Source organism: Hypanus sabinus, chromosome X1 (genome assembly GCF_030144855.1).
Source record: "Hypanus sabinus isolate sHypSab1 chromosome X1, sHypSab1.hap1, whole genome shotgun sequence".
NCBI lineage: Eukaryota > Metazoa > Chordata > Chondrichthyes > Myliobatiformes > Dasyatidae > Hypanus > Hypanus sabinus.
The window spans coordinates 59,704,924-59,717,776 of NC_082738.1; positions in this window are offsets into that span (position 1 = coordinate 59,704,924).

A 12,853-nucleotide genomic window follows, 5' to 3' on the forward strand; every position below is an offset into this window, starting at 1 on the left:
TCTGGGTGCGGATTTTTTGCGGGCTCACAGCCTACTGGTGGACCTGCCCAGGAAGAGACTGGTACACGCCGAGACCTTTCAGACGTTCTCCCTGGGTGAAGCCCAGTTGCCGGCCCCACACCTTGGCTCCATCACGCTGTCCGACAACGACTTCACCAGAGTCCTGGCGGAGTTCCCATCGGTTCTGGCACCGCAGTTCACAGCGGCCATGCCCAAGCACGGCGTACAGCACCACATCCCAACCCAGGGACCACCCCTCCATGCCCGCGCTCGGCGGCTTCCCCTGGACAAGCTCCGACTGGCGAAGGAGGAGTTCCAGAGGATGGAGGAATTGGGGATCATCCGGCGGTCCGACAGCCCATGGGCCTCCCCCCTGCACATGGTGCCCAAAGCGACGGGGGGCTGGAGACCGTGCGGCGACTACCGCAGGCTGAACGAGGCTACCACACCAGACCGCTACCCTGTGCCGCACATTCAGGACTTTGCGGCAAACCTGCACGGCGCATGGATCTTCTCCAAGGTAGATCTCGTCCGAGGGTACCATCAAATCCCGATGCATCCTGACGACGTCCCCAAAACGGCACTCATCACCCCTTTCGGTCTTTTCGAGTTCCTCCTCATGCCGTTCGGCCTGAAGAATGCCGCACAGACATTCCAGCGGTTAATGGACGCGGTGGGACGGGACCTGGACTTCGCGTTCATCTATTTGGATGACATCCTCATAGCCAGCAGCAGTCATCAGGAGCATCTGTCCCACCTCCGTCAACTCTGCGCCCGACTGAGTGAGTACGGTCTTACAATCAACCCCGCCAAATGCCAGTTCGGACTCGATACCATTGACTTCCTGGGCCACAGGATTACTAAAGACGGGGCAACCCCTCTGCCCACTAAGGTAGATGCGGTCCGCCTCTTTCCCCGACCCACCACGATCAAAGGCCTTCAGGAATTCGTAGGTATGGTCAATTTCTACCGCCGCTTCCTCCCTTCAGCTGCCCGGATCATGCACCCCCTGTTCGCCCTGATGTCGGGTCCGAGTAAGGACATTACCTGGGACGAGGAGTCCGCCGCCGCTTTCGTTCAAACGAAGGAAGCTTTGGCGGACGCCGCAATGCTAGTACATCCCAGAATGGACGCCCCTACCGCCCTCACAGTGGACGCATCCAACACGGCAGTCGGTGGGGTGCTGGAGCAACTCATCGCAGGTCGCTGGCAACCCCTGGCGTTTTTCAGCAAACACCTGCGACCACCCGAGCTTAAGTACAGTGCTTTCGACCGGGAACTGTTGGCGCTCTACCTGGCAATCTGGCATTTCAGGTACTTCCTAGAAGGTCGGCCCTTCACCGCGTTCACGGACCACAAACCGCTTACCTTTGCGTTTACGACAGCGACCGACCCCTGGTCGTCCCGCCAGCAACGCCACCTGTCCTACATCTCTGAATACACAACGGATGTCCGGCACGTCTCAGGTAAGGACAATGTCGTGGCGGATGCGCTCTCTCGCCCTACAGTTCATGCCCTTTCCCAAGGGGTAGACTTTGAGGCACTGGCAGAGGTGCAGCAGGCGGATGAGGAGATTCCGAGTTACAGAACCGCAGTCTCCGGTTTGCAGCTCCAGGACCTCCCCGTGGGCCCAGGTGAGAGGACCCTACTCTGTGACGTCGCCACCGGCCAGCCCCGTCCAGTCGTCCCGACAGCATGGCGGCGCCGTGTTTTCGACTCCATTCATAACTTGGCGCATCCCTCCATCCGGACAACTGTCCGGATGGTTTCCAGCAGGTTCGTTTGGCACGAACTCCGCAAACAGGTCAGTGAATGGGCCAGAACGTGCATGCACTGCCAGATGGCCAAGGTGCAGCGGCACACCAAAGCCCCACCGCAGCAGTTCCATCCCGCCCACCGGCGTTTCAACCACATTCATGTGGATATCGTGGGCCCCCTGCCAGTGTCGCACGGAGCGCAGCACCTCCTGACTATCGTGGACCGGTTCACAAGATGGCCAGAGGCGGTCCCGCTCACCGACACCACCTCCAAATCTTGCGCCCGAGCCCTGATCGCCACCTGGATATCTCGCTTTGGTGTACCAGCCCACATTACCTCCGACAGAGGCACCCAGTTCACCTCCAGCCTGTGGTCAGCTATGGCCAGCCTTTTGGGGACTCAGCTGCACCACACAACTGCCTACCACCCACAGTCGAACGGGCTAGTGGAGCGTTTCCACCGTCACCTGAAGTCGGCCCTCATGGCCCGCCTGCGAGGAGCCAACTGGGCAGACGAGCTTCCCTGGGTCCTACTCGGCATCCGCACAGTGCCCAAGGACGACCTGCACGCCTCGTCGGCCGAGTTGGTATACGGCGCGCCCCTGGTCGTCCCCGGGGAGTTCCTACCAGCCCCAAGGGGGCAAGAGGAAGAACCCGCAGCAGTCCTGGGCAGACTACGCGAGAAGCTCGGTAACCTGGCCCCCATACCCAGTTCACAGCACGGGCGGCACCCGACCTGCGTACCCAAAGACCTACAGAACTGTAAGTTTGTGTTTGTACGAAGGGGCGGGCATCGGCCGCCGCTGCAGCGGCCATACGAGGGGCCGTTTATGGTGCTCCGGAACAACGGGTCCACGTTTGTGCTGGACGTTGGGGGGAAAGAGGAGGTTTTCACGGTGGACCGCCTCAAACCGACCCATGTGGACCTGGCGCAACCGGCCGAGTTTCCGGCGCCTCGGCGCAGAGGCCGACCTCCCAAGCAGGTTCTGGCCCAGACTGTGGACATTGGGGGGTGTATCGCCGGTTCTGGGGGGGGGGGTTATGTGGCGACCCATTTCCTGGCGCATCCGAACCAACTCACAATTAGATAGCCTACGGGGGTTTGCGAGCACAGAGCTTTGGAGCCTCTGCGCCATGGGGGGCCGGTTGACAGAGGCTTAAAAGTGAGGCTGAAGTTTTCGAATAAAGTTTTTTCCTTCGACTGCAGTTACCGACTCCGTGTCATAATTTTAGCGCTGTGTGTAGCACACCGCTACACCTCCTTCAAAACAATCTCCTATATATCTAATCCCTTTTTGAAACCAATTATATAAAAGTTGATTATCCATTGTAAAAGGAATAAGTCTATTTTGAATTAAAGATCTCTTTGCTAATAAAGATTTTTTTGTCTCATCATCAACATTTATCTTATTCCATAAATCAATCAAATGTTTTAATATAGGAGATTCTTTCTTTTCCCGTATCCATTTAGATTCCCATTTATATATACAATCTTCTGGTACGCTTTCTCCTATTTTATCTAGTTCTATTCTAACCCATGCCGGTTTATCTTTCTCGAAAAAAGATGCAATAAATCTAAGTTGATTTGCTTTATAATAATTCTTAAAATTTGGAAGTTGTAATCCTCCTAGATCAAATTTCCATGTCAATTTTTCCAACGATATTCTTGACATCTTACCTTTCCAGAGAAATTTCCTCACATATTTGTTTAACTCTTGAAAAAGACTATGTCTTGATAGTATGACAAATACAATAAATATTCGGTTAAGATTAGTGCAGTATAATTTTCTACATCAATTATATATTACACCACAAAAAATAAATAAATTAAATCCAAACTTATCGGATCAGTGTTTCTGATGTAACCAGGAAACTGGTACTTTTTTACATTCTACATGGTCTTGTTCTAAAATTCAACCTTTTTGGACAAATTTAAGACTTTTACTGGAACAAATTACAGGAACACAATTTCCTCATAATCCAATATTACTCTTATTAGGTGATATTGAAGGGATAAAACCAAAACACAAACTAAATAAATACCAGAAAGAAATTATAAAAATTGCACAGGCAGTAGCCAAAAAAGCTATTGCAGTTACTTGGAAATTGGATACATATTTAAGTATAGACTCTTGGAAGAAAGAAATCTATGGTTGTATTCCATTAGAAAAAATTACTTATAATTTAAGAGATAAATATGAAACATTTCTGAAAATTTGGAGCCCTTATTTACAAAAGACAGGATTAAATCTATAGATGCTCTGAAGATGAAACAATTGGTCATTTGGGGAAAGAAATAAATATACATATTAAAGTTTTTACGAATTCCATGGAGCATGTGGAGATCTTCCAACAACCAGACAATCTTTCTTTCTTTCTTTTTTTTTCTCTTTCTCTTTTTTCTTCTATAGGGCAGTTAGGGGGGAGGGGTTAAGGGGAGGGGGGAAGGGTTATATACATTTTTTTTTCATACTTCATTTTGTAACTACTTAAAAATGCAATAAAAAAAGTTTTCAAAAAACAAAAAAAAAGAAACTACAGATCTTCTCGTCCACCACGTCTTCCACCTCCACAGAATCCCCGCGGACATCATTTCCGATCAAGGTCCTCAGTTCATTTCTCAGGTATGGAAGGCCTTCTGTCAAGCTTTAGGTGCATCCGGCTTCCACTCCCAGATGAACGGGCAGACGGAATGGGTCGACCAATTCCTGGAGGCGACACTACATTGTGTAATGGCAAATAACCTCTCGACCTGGAGTGACCACCTCCCATGGGTTGAGTACGCCCACAACTCTCCAGTAAGCTTAGCCATTGGAAGGTCTCCATTCGAGTGTTCCCTGGGGCACCAACCCCTGTTGTTCCCCACACAGGAAGAGGAGATTGCGGTATCATCGGTCCAGGACCATATTGATCGGTGCCTTAAGGTGTGGGAGGAGACACGCACGGCCCTACTCAGATCAGCAAAACGTAATAAGAAGACGGCCGACCGACACTGGACTCTAGCACCTGAGTACCAACCAGGGCAGATGGTGTGGCTTTCATCCAAGGACATCCCGCTCAAGAACGAGCATAGGAAACTCGCCCCTCGCTTTCTGGGACCATTCAAGGTTGAAAGGGTTATCAATCCCGCAGCAGTCCGCCTAAAATTGCCAAGATCCATGTGCATCCACCTGGCTTTTCATGTTTCCCAGTTAAAGCCAGTCTCCGTCAGCCCCTTGTGTCCCCCGGCTGAGACTCCCCCACCTACCCATATCATCAACGACCATCCAACATACTCCGTCCGAAGACTACTGGATGTGCGCTGTGGGGGCAGGGGTTTCCACTACCTGGCAGACTGGGAGGGGTATGGTCCAGAAGAGTGTTTCTGGATCTCCCGCTCCTTCATCCTGGACCCTTCCCTCATCCAGGACTTTCATTGGAACCATCCAGACAGGTCCTGAGGCTCCCGTTGAGGGAGGGGTATTGTCATGGTCTCTCCTGGCAATCGCACACCTGGCTATTTACCTCAGGAATTGGGCCTCAATCACCTCGCTAAGTTTCCAATCATTCCCAGGTTCCACTAACTACAAACACCTGCTTTTCATCAGCAAAAGCAGTATAAAACACCAGAGACCACAGTGAAGAGCTGCTAGTTTGTTGATGGGTTTTGGTGTGAGTAACCTTGTTTCATAGTTCTTAGGATGGCCAGTTCTAAGTCTAGCATTGTTCCTGGATATGGACTCTGTGCTTGCTATGTTAATAATGCCTCCTGACTCTGCCTCCATGCCTGTGTTCTGTGCTTGGGTTTGTTACAGCATGCTTGTGTAACAGTTTGAGTGTATAGACATTAAGAAAGAGGATGTGCTAGAGCTTTTGAAAGGTATTAAATAAATTGCCAGGACCAGATGAGATTTACCCTGGGCTACTGTGGGAAGTGAGAGAAGGAATGGGACCTGGAGTGATTGAGCAGTGGAAGAAGTGCATGGAGTAAAGCCAGATCTAATATATAGAGAGGCTTTGAGGAAAGAGAAGCAGAATAAAGGGTGTAAAGGTAGAAGGGCTAAAGTGTGTGTACTTCAATGCAAGAAGCATCAGGAACAAAAGTGATGAACTGAGAGCTTAGATAAATACATGGAATTATGAGGTAGTGGCCATTACAGAGACTTGGCTGGCACCAGGGCAGGAATGGATTCTCAATATTCCTGGATTTCAGTGCTTTAAAAGGGATGGGGGGGAATAAGGGAGGAGGGGTGACATTTCTAGTCAGGGATACTATTACAGCTGCAGAAAAGGTGGGTAATGTAGCAGGATCCTCTTTTGAAACAGTATGGGTGGAAATCAGGAACAGGAAGGGAGTAGTTAGTTTACTGGGGGTATGTGATGATGCAGCTCTATAAAACTCTAGTTAGGCCACACTTGGATTACTGTGTCTAGTTCTGGTTGCTTCAGTATAGGAAGGATGTGGAAGCATTGGAAAAGGTGCAGAGGGGATTTACCAGGATGCTGCCTGGTTTACTCTTTGGTGAGGAGGATGAGAGGAGACATGAGAGGTGTACAAGATATTAAGAGGAATAGACAGTGGATGGCCAGTGCCTCTTCCCCAGGGCACTACTGCTCAGTACAAGAGGGCATGGCTTTAAGGTAAGGGGAGGGAAGTTCAAGGGGGATATTAGAGGAAGATTTTTCACTGAGTGGTTGGTGTGTGGAATGCACTGCCTGAGTCAGTGGTAGAGGCAAATACACTAGTGAAATTTAAGAGACTACTAGACAGGTATTTGGAGGAATTTAAGGTGGGGGGGTTATATGGGAGGCAGGGTGAGGGTCAGCACAACATTGTGGGCTGAAGGGCCTGTAAAGTGCTGTAGATTTCTATGTTCTAATAATGAATCCACAAATGAGTAGCATAGCTCGGTTTTTCCTTTTTGAAGTCCATAATCAGATGTCAAGTGAAGTCTACAAGATGACTAGTATGTTGAAATTTCCTGCAATTGGAATTAAATTTCTTCCTTGTCCAATTTGGACTACAGTGCTTAGAAAACAGAATACCCCTTTTTATTCAATATATATTTTGCCATAATCTAGCTTCACAAATAATTTGGCCTATTAGTCTTTTATTAACCCAATAAAATATCATTTCCTAGAAATCTATTGCTTATTTCTTGTAATATAGTCATGAACATATGAAATACAGGTGTAGAAAAGGTTACTGATGGTCCAGCAACAAGAGAAATGAAGAGCTAAGATCACTTCATCACTTAGTGTTATATAAATTAACATTTCAATAAAGGCTATCCAATGATGATGAATAAATTACTGTGACATAAAGCCTAAAGGAAAATATCTGACTGGGATAAGTGCTTAACTTGCCAAAATTGACCGAAGCACTTAATTAACTGAGCACTTATTGCAAGACCAAATTAGATGATTTATACCAACACTTTCTGAAATAAAATAATTTCTAGCAATTAAGAAAGTGAGAAGAATTGCCTTTAATTTTAGTAATCAACACATCATAGTATTCCAGAGTACTGAACAATCAAGGTCATGTAACCCAAGGTTGAATCACACCTGTCTTCTGAATTAGTAGTGTGAAGTAAGCAATTGCCCTATATGAAATGGGGCTTTAAAAAAAGGAATAACTCAAATGGATCTAATTGCTAATGACTCTCAGGGTACTCTTCCTGGGTTTGGTCTGTGATGCATTGTAATTTGCTAATCCTGCTGATAAGTTGCTACTTTTCCAAGCCCCTTCATGCAATTGTATGACTTAAATCCAAATCACAAGGTGTTACCCACTTTACTCAAGGTTTCTTCAATCAATGGACAACATTAGATATTGTCTTCTCATCAATGAAGAGAAAAGCTATTAAGTATGAATGAGTCAATCATGGGGTCTGCAAGCTTCTGCAATGGTTGAAGGGAAAAAAATGGGATTAATGTAGGATGTGATGGTCAGTGCAGATTCTGATCCTAAAATAAGCAACTTCTAGATGTTTGAAAGTTTGGTTAATCGCTGAGGTTCGCAAAATGTTTGCAGACATTTTAGCTCCAATCAAGAAGCCATCATCAGTGCACAGTTGAAGGTGATGACTCCTGGCTTTTTTTATGTTTAAAGTGCCTAATGTCACTTGACCTCACTACCTAATCAAATGCAGAACTGCTTGGTGGTCAGGAGGTAAGTCTAGGACTAGCCTGAGCCTAGACAGTGTTGCCAAATTATTGCATATGATGAACAGTATGTTACAGGGTCTAAGGTGCAGTGATTACCATTGCACTTTGTGAAGGAGCCAAGCTGGACATTATCAGAGTCACATTTGGTAGCATTCACAGTCTTGATTATAATGACATCATCTGATCGATATTCTAGGAACCTGGAATGCTAAATTGGAGAAGCCAGGTGAACGATTCCAGCTGGATTGACCCCCTGGTTCAGATGGTAATTAAAAATTCTATAAATTAATTTGGGGAAAAAAGCATGTAATTCCTCTGGTGTTCTAGACATTCATTTTTCAAGTACTATATTCCCTAACCATACTCCAGCTCAACAACACCACCAAAAACTAATTTAGTTGCTTAGTTATTTCATTCTGGTTTGTGGGATTTGCTTGTATGCAACACGCATGTGCCTTTTGTCATTCTCTTACTTCCTTATGCCATTGATCCATTCTACTAAGGCCAGAGCACTTTTTGAGAGCATTGCCATAAACCTCTTTGTATTGCATTGTATTGATTTTTAAAAGTATTACCATCATCTTATTTTTAATTGATTTACTTAGGTTTTATTTGAAGACTCTGTGATGTTATTGCGGAGGGGATTTAGTTCAGAGCAATGACAGCTCAGCATTGTATGAGGACCAAATTAATAACCAAAGAGCTGATATTGTCATTAACCAATGCTGGAACTTTATGGCTCAATAATATTTTTAATGATTGTAATTTTGCAATTTACACAATGAAAGTTGTGATAATATGCAAAGGGTTGATGAGATTTGTCTGAAACTTTCAGTTGTTCATCGCTCCAGCATGAGATTTACTCAGTATCCAGACATTAATGTCCCTTTGAATTAAAATAAGCATTTCTCATTTCCCTACTGCAAATATTACAATGACTTATCATATGAGTCATCCAAGAATTGGAAATGAAATACAAGAAGAGATCAAAAAATGAACATATTTTGACTTTTACCAAAAATCAAGTCAAATTCAAGTTTATTGCCATACATTGAGACAACATCAAGACTGTTGTGACCACCTCTACCACCGTTTGATTTCTTGCCACCACTTGACTTTCCAAGTCCAGGTTGTAGTGAGTGGCCAGCTCGGTGGTGAAGATCATTGACTGTAAGATACTGACAATAAAAGACCTGTTCATCACCAGAGCAAAGAAAAGAGCTGGAAAAATTACTGCTGACTCCATCCACTCTCGCCGGCTGGTGGTGTAGTGGCATCAGTGCCGGACTTCGGAGCGAAGGTTCCAGAGTTTGAATCCAGCCAGCTCCCTTGCACACTTTCCATCCGTGCAAGGTTGAGCATCGAGCTAGCAACTTGACCTCATAAAAATAAGAAAGCCTGCTAAGAAAACGCTGTCATGATGGCATCCTAATGACTCCACTCGGAGTTAAGGGCTTTCTTCTTCATCTTCTTCTACCCACCCTAACAGTCACCTATTCACCAAATTACCATCAGGGAGATGCTATAAGTCCACCAAGACAACACATCTCCAAAGATCTTCAGCTTCTCTACAAAACTCACTCAGGTGTGATACTGTTATGGTATTGTCCTGTGTTTTATGCTTGGCATTGAACCTCAATCATTTCTGGCATGTTTCACATACTGGTAATAAAGTAATTCTGATATGCGCAAGTACATAGGTGCAATATAAACATACATGTTGCAGCATCACAGATAAACAGCATCAGATATAGTATATTCACAAGAAAATTACAATTTGTACACAATTTTACAAGAAAGAACACAAGGATCTGTGTTAAAATTTTACGTTTGAGATGGTAATTAATTTTTCTTCTATGCTGTCTAACCTACTTGATGTGTTTAGTAACCAACTATCCATGCCATAATTACAATATCAATAAATCTATTTTCTGCAAGAAACAAATCTACAACAAAGGTATCTGAGCTTCTGCTCTTTCATTGTTTGGTGACCTAATCCCATGTACTGTTTCTTTCTTTCTGATACCAGGCAAAATATTAGCACAGCATTCCCCACGTTCATAGAAATTAACTCCAGAATTCTGACACAACCTTAAAACAATGACAAAATTCAGCATTAAGCCAGATTTTAACCTTAAGCTTTCTGGGTCATGGTTTTACACTATAGCCTGGTAAATGGTCCATGTATCTGGAATGTTGGAGTTTATCATGTGACTTTTATGTGAATTTTGTCAGAATAATTTCCAGCAATTGTCTGTACACATAACACCCACCGTCTGATTTGACATAGAAGGAGGCAAGAGACAAAAAGAATGAGTTCTCAACAGATGTTATTGACTCTTCCACCGAGTAACATATGTTAGTCAATGACTGGCAGAGGCTCAGGTTTGGGTAAAATTGATTGTAAAACTGAAGTATTGGCCAATTCAGATGACTGACTTCCACTCTTTCTGTTTATTAGATTCCAATGTCCCCAATGTAATCTATAACATTGATACCACTATCTACAATTAAATATGGAGAAAGACCTCTGACCCAGCTAGTGAAATGTGTTACATTCAGTTTTTTTCCCACATCAATTTACTCATTCCTCCTGAAGATTAAAATTGACCTGTTTTTTCAGTGCCACTGAAATCTGCAGCATTACAGCCACTGGTCTTCATTGCACTGAGGATAATTCTTTGAAGCAATGTACATATATTCAGCACTGCAGTATAATAAATTGTCTCACATGACTTTAAGTCCAAGGTAATTTTTTATATAAATGTACAATCCAATCTCATCTGAAAATTGGTAACAATGCTTTACTATGAAAACACTCAAGAAACAGTGCAGCTCTCACTTCCCCACCCTCACACCCATTCCAGTTAAGTGCCAAGAGGCCTTTTTTTTACATTAGAAAGACTAAAGACATACACAATATTATTGTTGTTGTCTTTGGATTGGTGATTTCTGCTCTGGGAAAGGGACTTCCATGCCACATATCTCATTCTGCAGCCTAACCAGCATAAATATTAAAAAAAAACAGAAATAAAAACCTCCATGAATTCTCCTTTGTACATTTGTTCTTTTAACACTCTGCTGTGATGGTGCAGGAAGTGACAGATGATCTATCAGCTTCTATGTCTGTTGAGGCCTCTTGAGCTTTTCATCCATCTGCCACCTGTGGCTCTGATGTACATTTCAGTTGTAATACGATCAGGGTGATTAGTGTGCTGACAGAAATGGAGACACAAAGCTTCTTTACAGATCTCTCTGAAATCTGGTCACTTTTTAGGGGATCACAGGCTTTGGTCCTTTTGTATTAACAACTGCCACAGAATCAAATAAATAAAGGTCTTAGAGATTCACCAAAATGCCACCCCATGTCATGTGATCTCACTTTAAAACCTTATACCTGTAGTATAGAATTGTTGGAGTTTGGCCTGTTTTAAGGTCCAGACTCAGCATTATTGTGGTAAACTACATGTAACTGTCTGGACACGCCCCTCTGCTGACTGCTCCTGTGGCTCCTCCCACAGACCCCTGTATAAAGGCGATTGGAGATACTGCTCCTCCCTCAGTCTCCAGGATGTTGTGTGGTGGTCTCCTGCTGCTAATAAAAGCCTATCGTTCGCTTCCTGTCTCCGAGAGTTATTGATGGTGCATCAATTATAAAAGCAGTGTGTGCCTGAACAACATTCTTAGGAATGGATGGAGGTTCGTACATATTCAGAGTAGATGAACTGATCACGTTTAGAAAGCCAACTGAACTCTCATCTGAAACAAAACATCTTCCCCCTGCAGATGCCCTCATGGTAAACCCAACAAAGGTTTGGAGATGGTGTGGGAGGTGGCGGGTTTATCTTGCCACCTGCAGAATGGGGCAGTGAGAGTGAAGATTTTTTTCATCTACAGATTTACCTATACTGCCAAGTACAGTATCACCAAAGGATGTCAACAGAACTGGTCTGGCACTGAACTGCTTTCCACAAGGTGTCCTTCAAGTACCATTAGGTTTTTGTCTTTTTGATGTTCCTTCCCCAGGATGTTTTAAAAATATCAAGTGTGCTGACTGGCTGCACTTTGGCATAGTATGGGAATACCAATGCCTTTGAGCAGAAAATTCTACAAAAGGTAGTGGATTCAACCCAGTACGTTACTAGTAAAAACCCTCCCAACCATTGAGCACATCTACATGAGATGATGCCATAGAAAAGCAGCATCTATCATTAAATATCCTCACCACCCAGGCCATGCTCCTTTCTCATTGTTGCCATCAGGTAGAAGGTACAGGTACCTCAGGACTTGGACCAACAGTTTCAAGAACAGTTAACCCTCAACCATCAGGCTCTTGAACAAAAGGGGATAACTACATTCATTTAAGGACTCTGTTATATTGTTATTTCATGCTCATTTTTTTTGTATTTGCAATTGCACAGTTTGTTTACAGTTAACAGTTTCTATTGTTCACAGTTACTGTTCTATAGATTTGTGTTGGCACGTGGCCAAGTGGTTAAGACGTTCATCTTGAGATCTGTAGGTTGCTAGTTCGAGCCTTGGCTGAGACTGCATGTGTGTCCGTGAGCAAGGCACTTAACCACACATTGCTCTGCAATGACATCGGTGCTAAGCTGTATGGGTCCTAATGCCCTTCCCTTGGACAACATTTGTGGTGTGGAGAGGGTAGACTTGCAGCTTGGGCAACTGCTGGTCTTCCACAAAAAAAAACCTTCCCCAGGCTTGCGCCCTGGAAACTTTCCAAGGTGCCAATCCATGGTCTATCGAGACTAACAGAGGCCTACTGCTACTACACTATAGATTTGCTGCAGAGAAAGAATCTCAGGGTTGTATGTACTCTGATAATATATTTTACTTTGAACCTTGAACTTTGAGATCAAAGTAAGTGTGTAAAAACTAGGCACAACTTCACTGCCTCACAGCGCCAAAGACCCAGATTTAGTTCT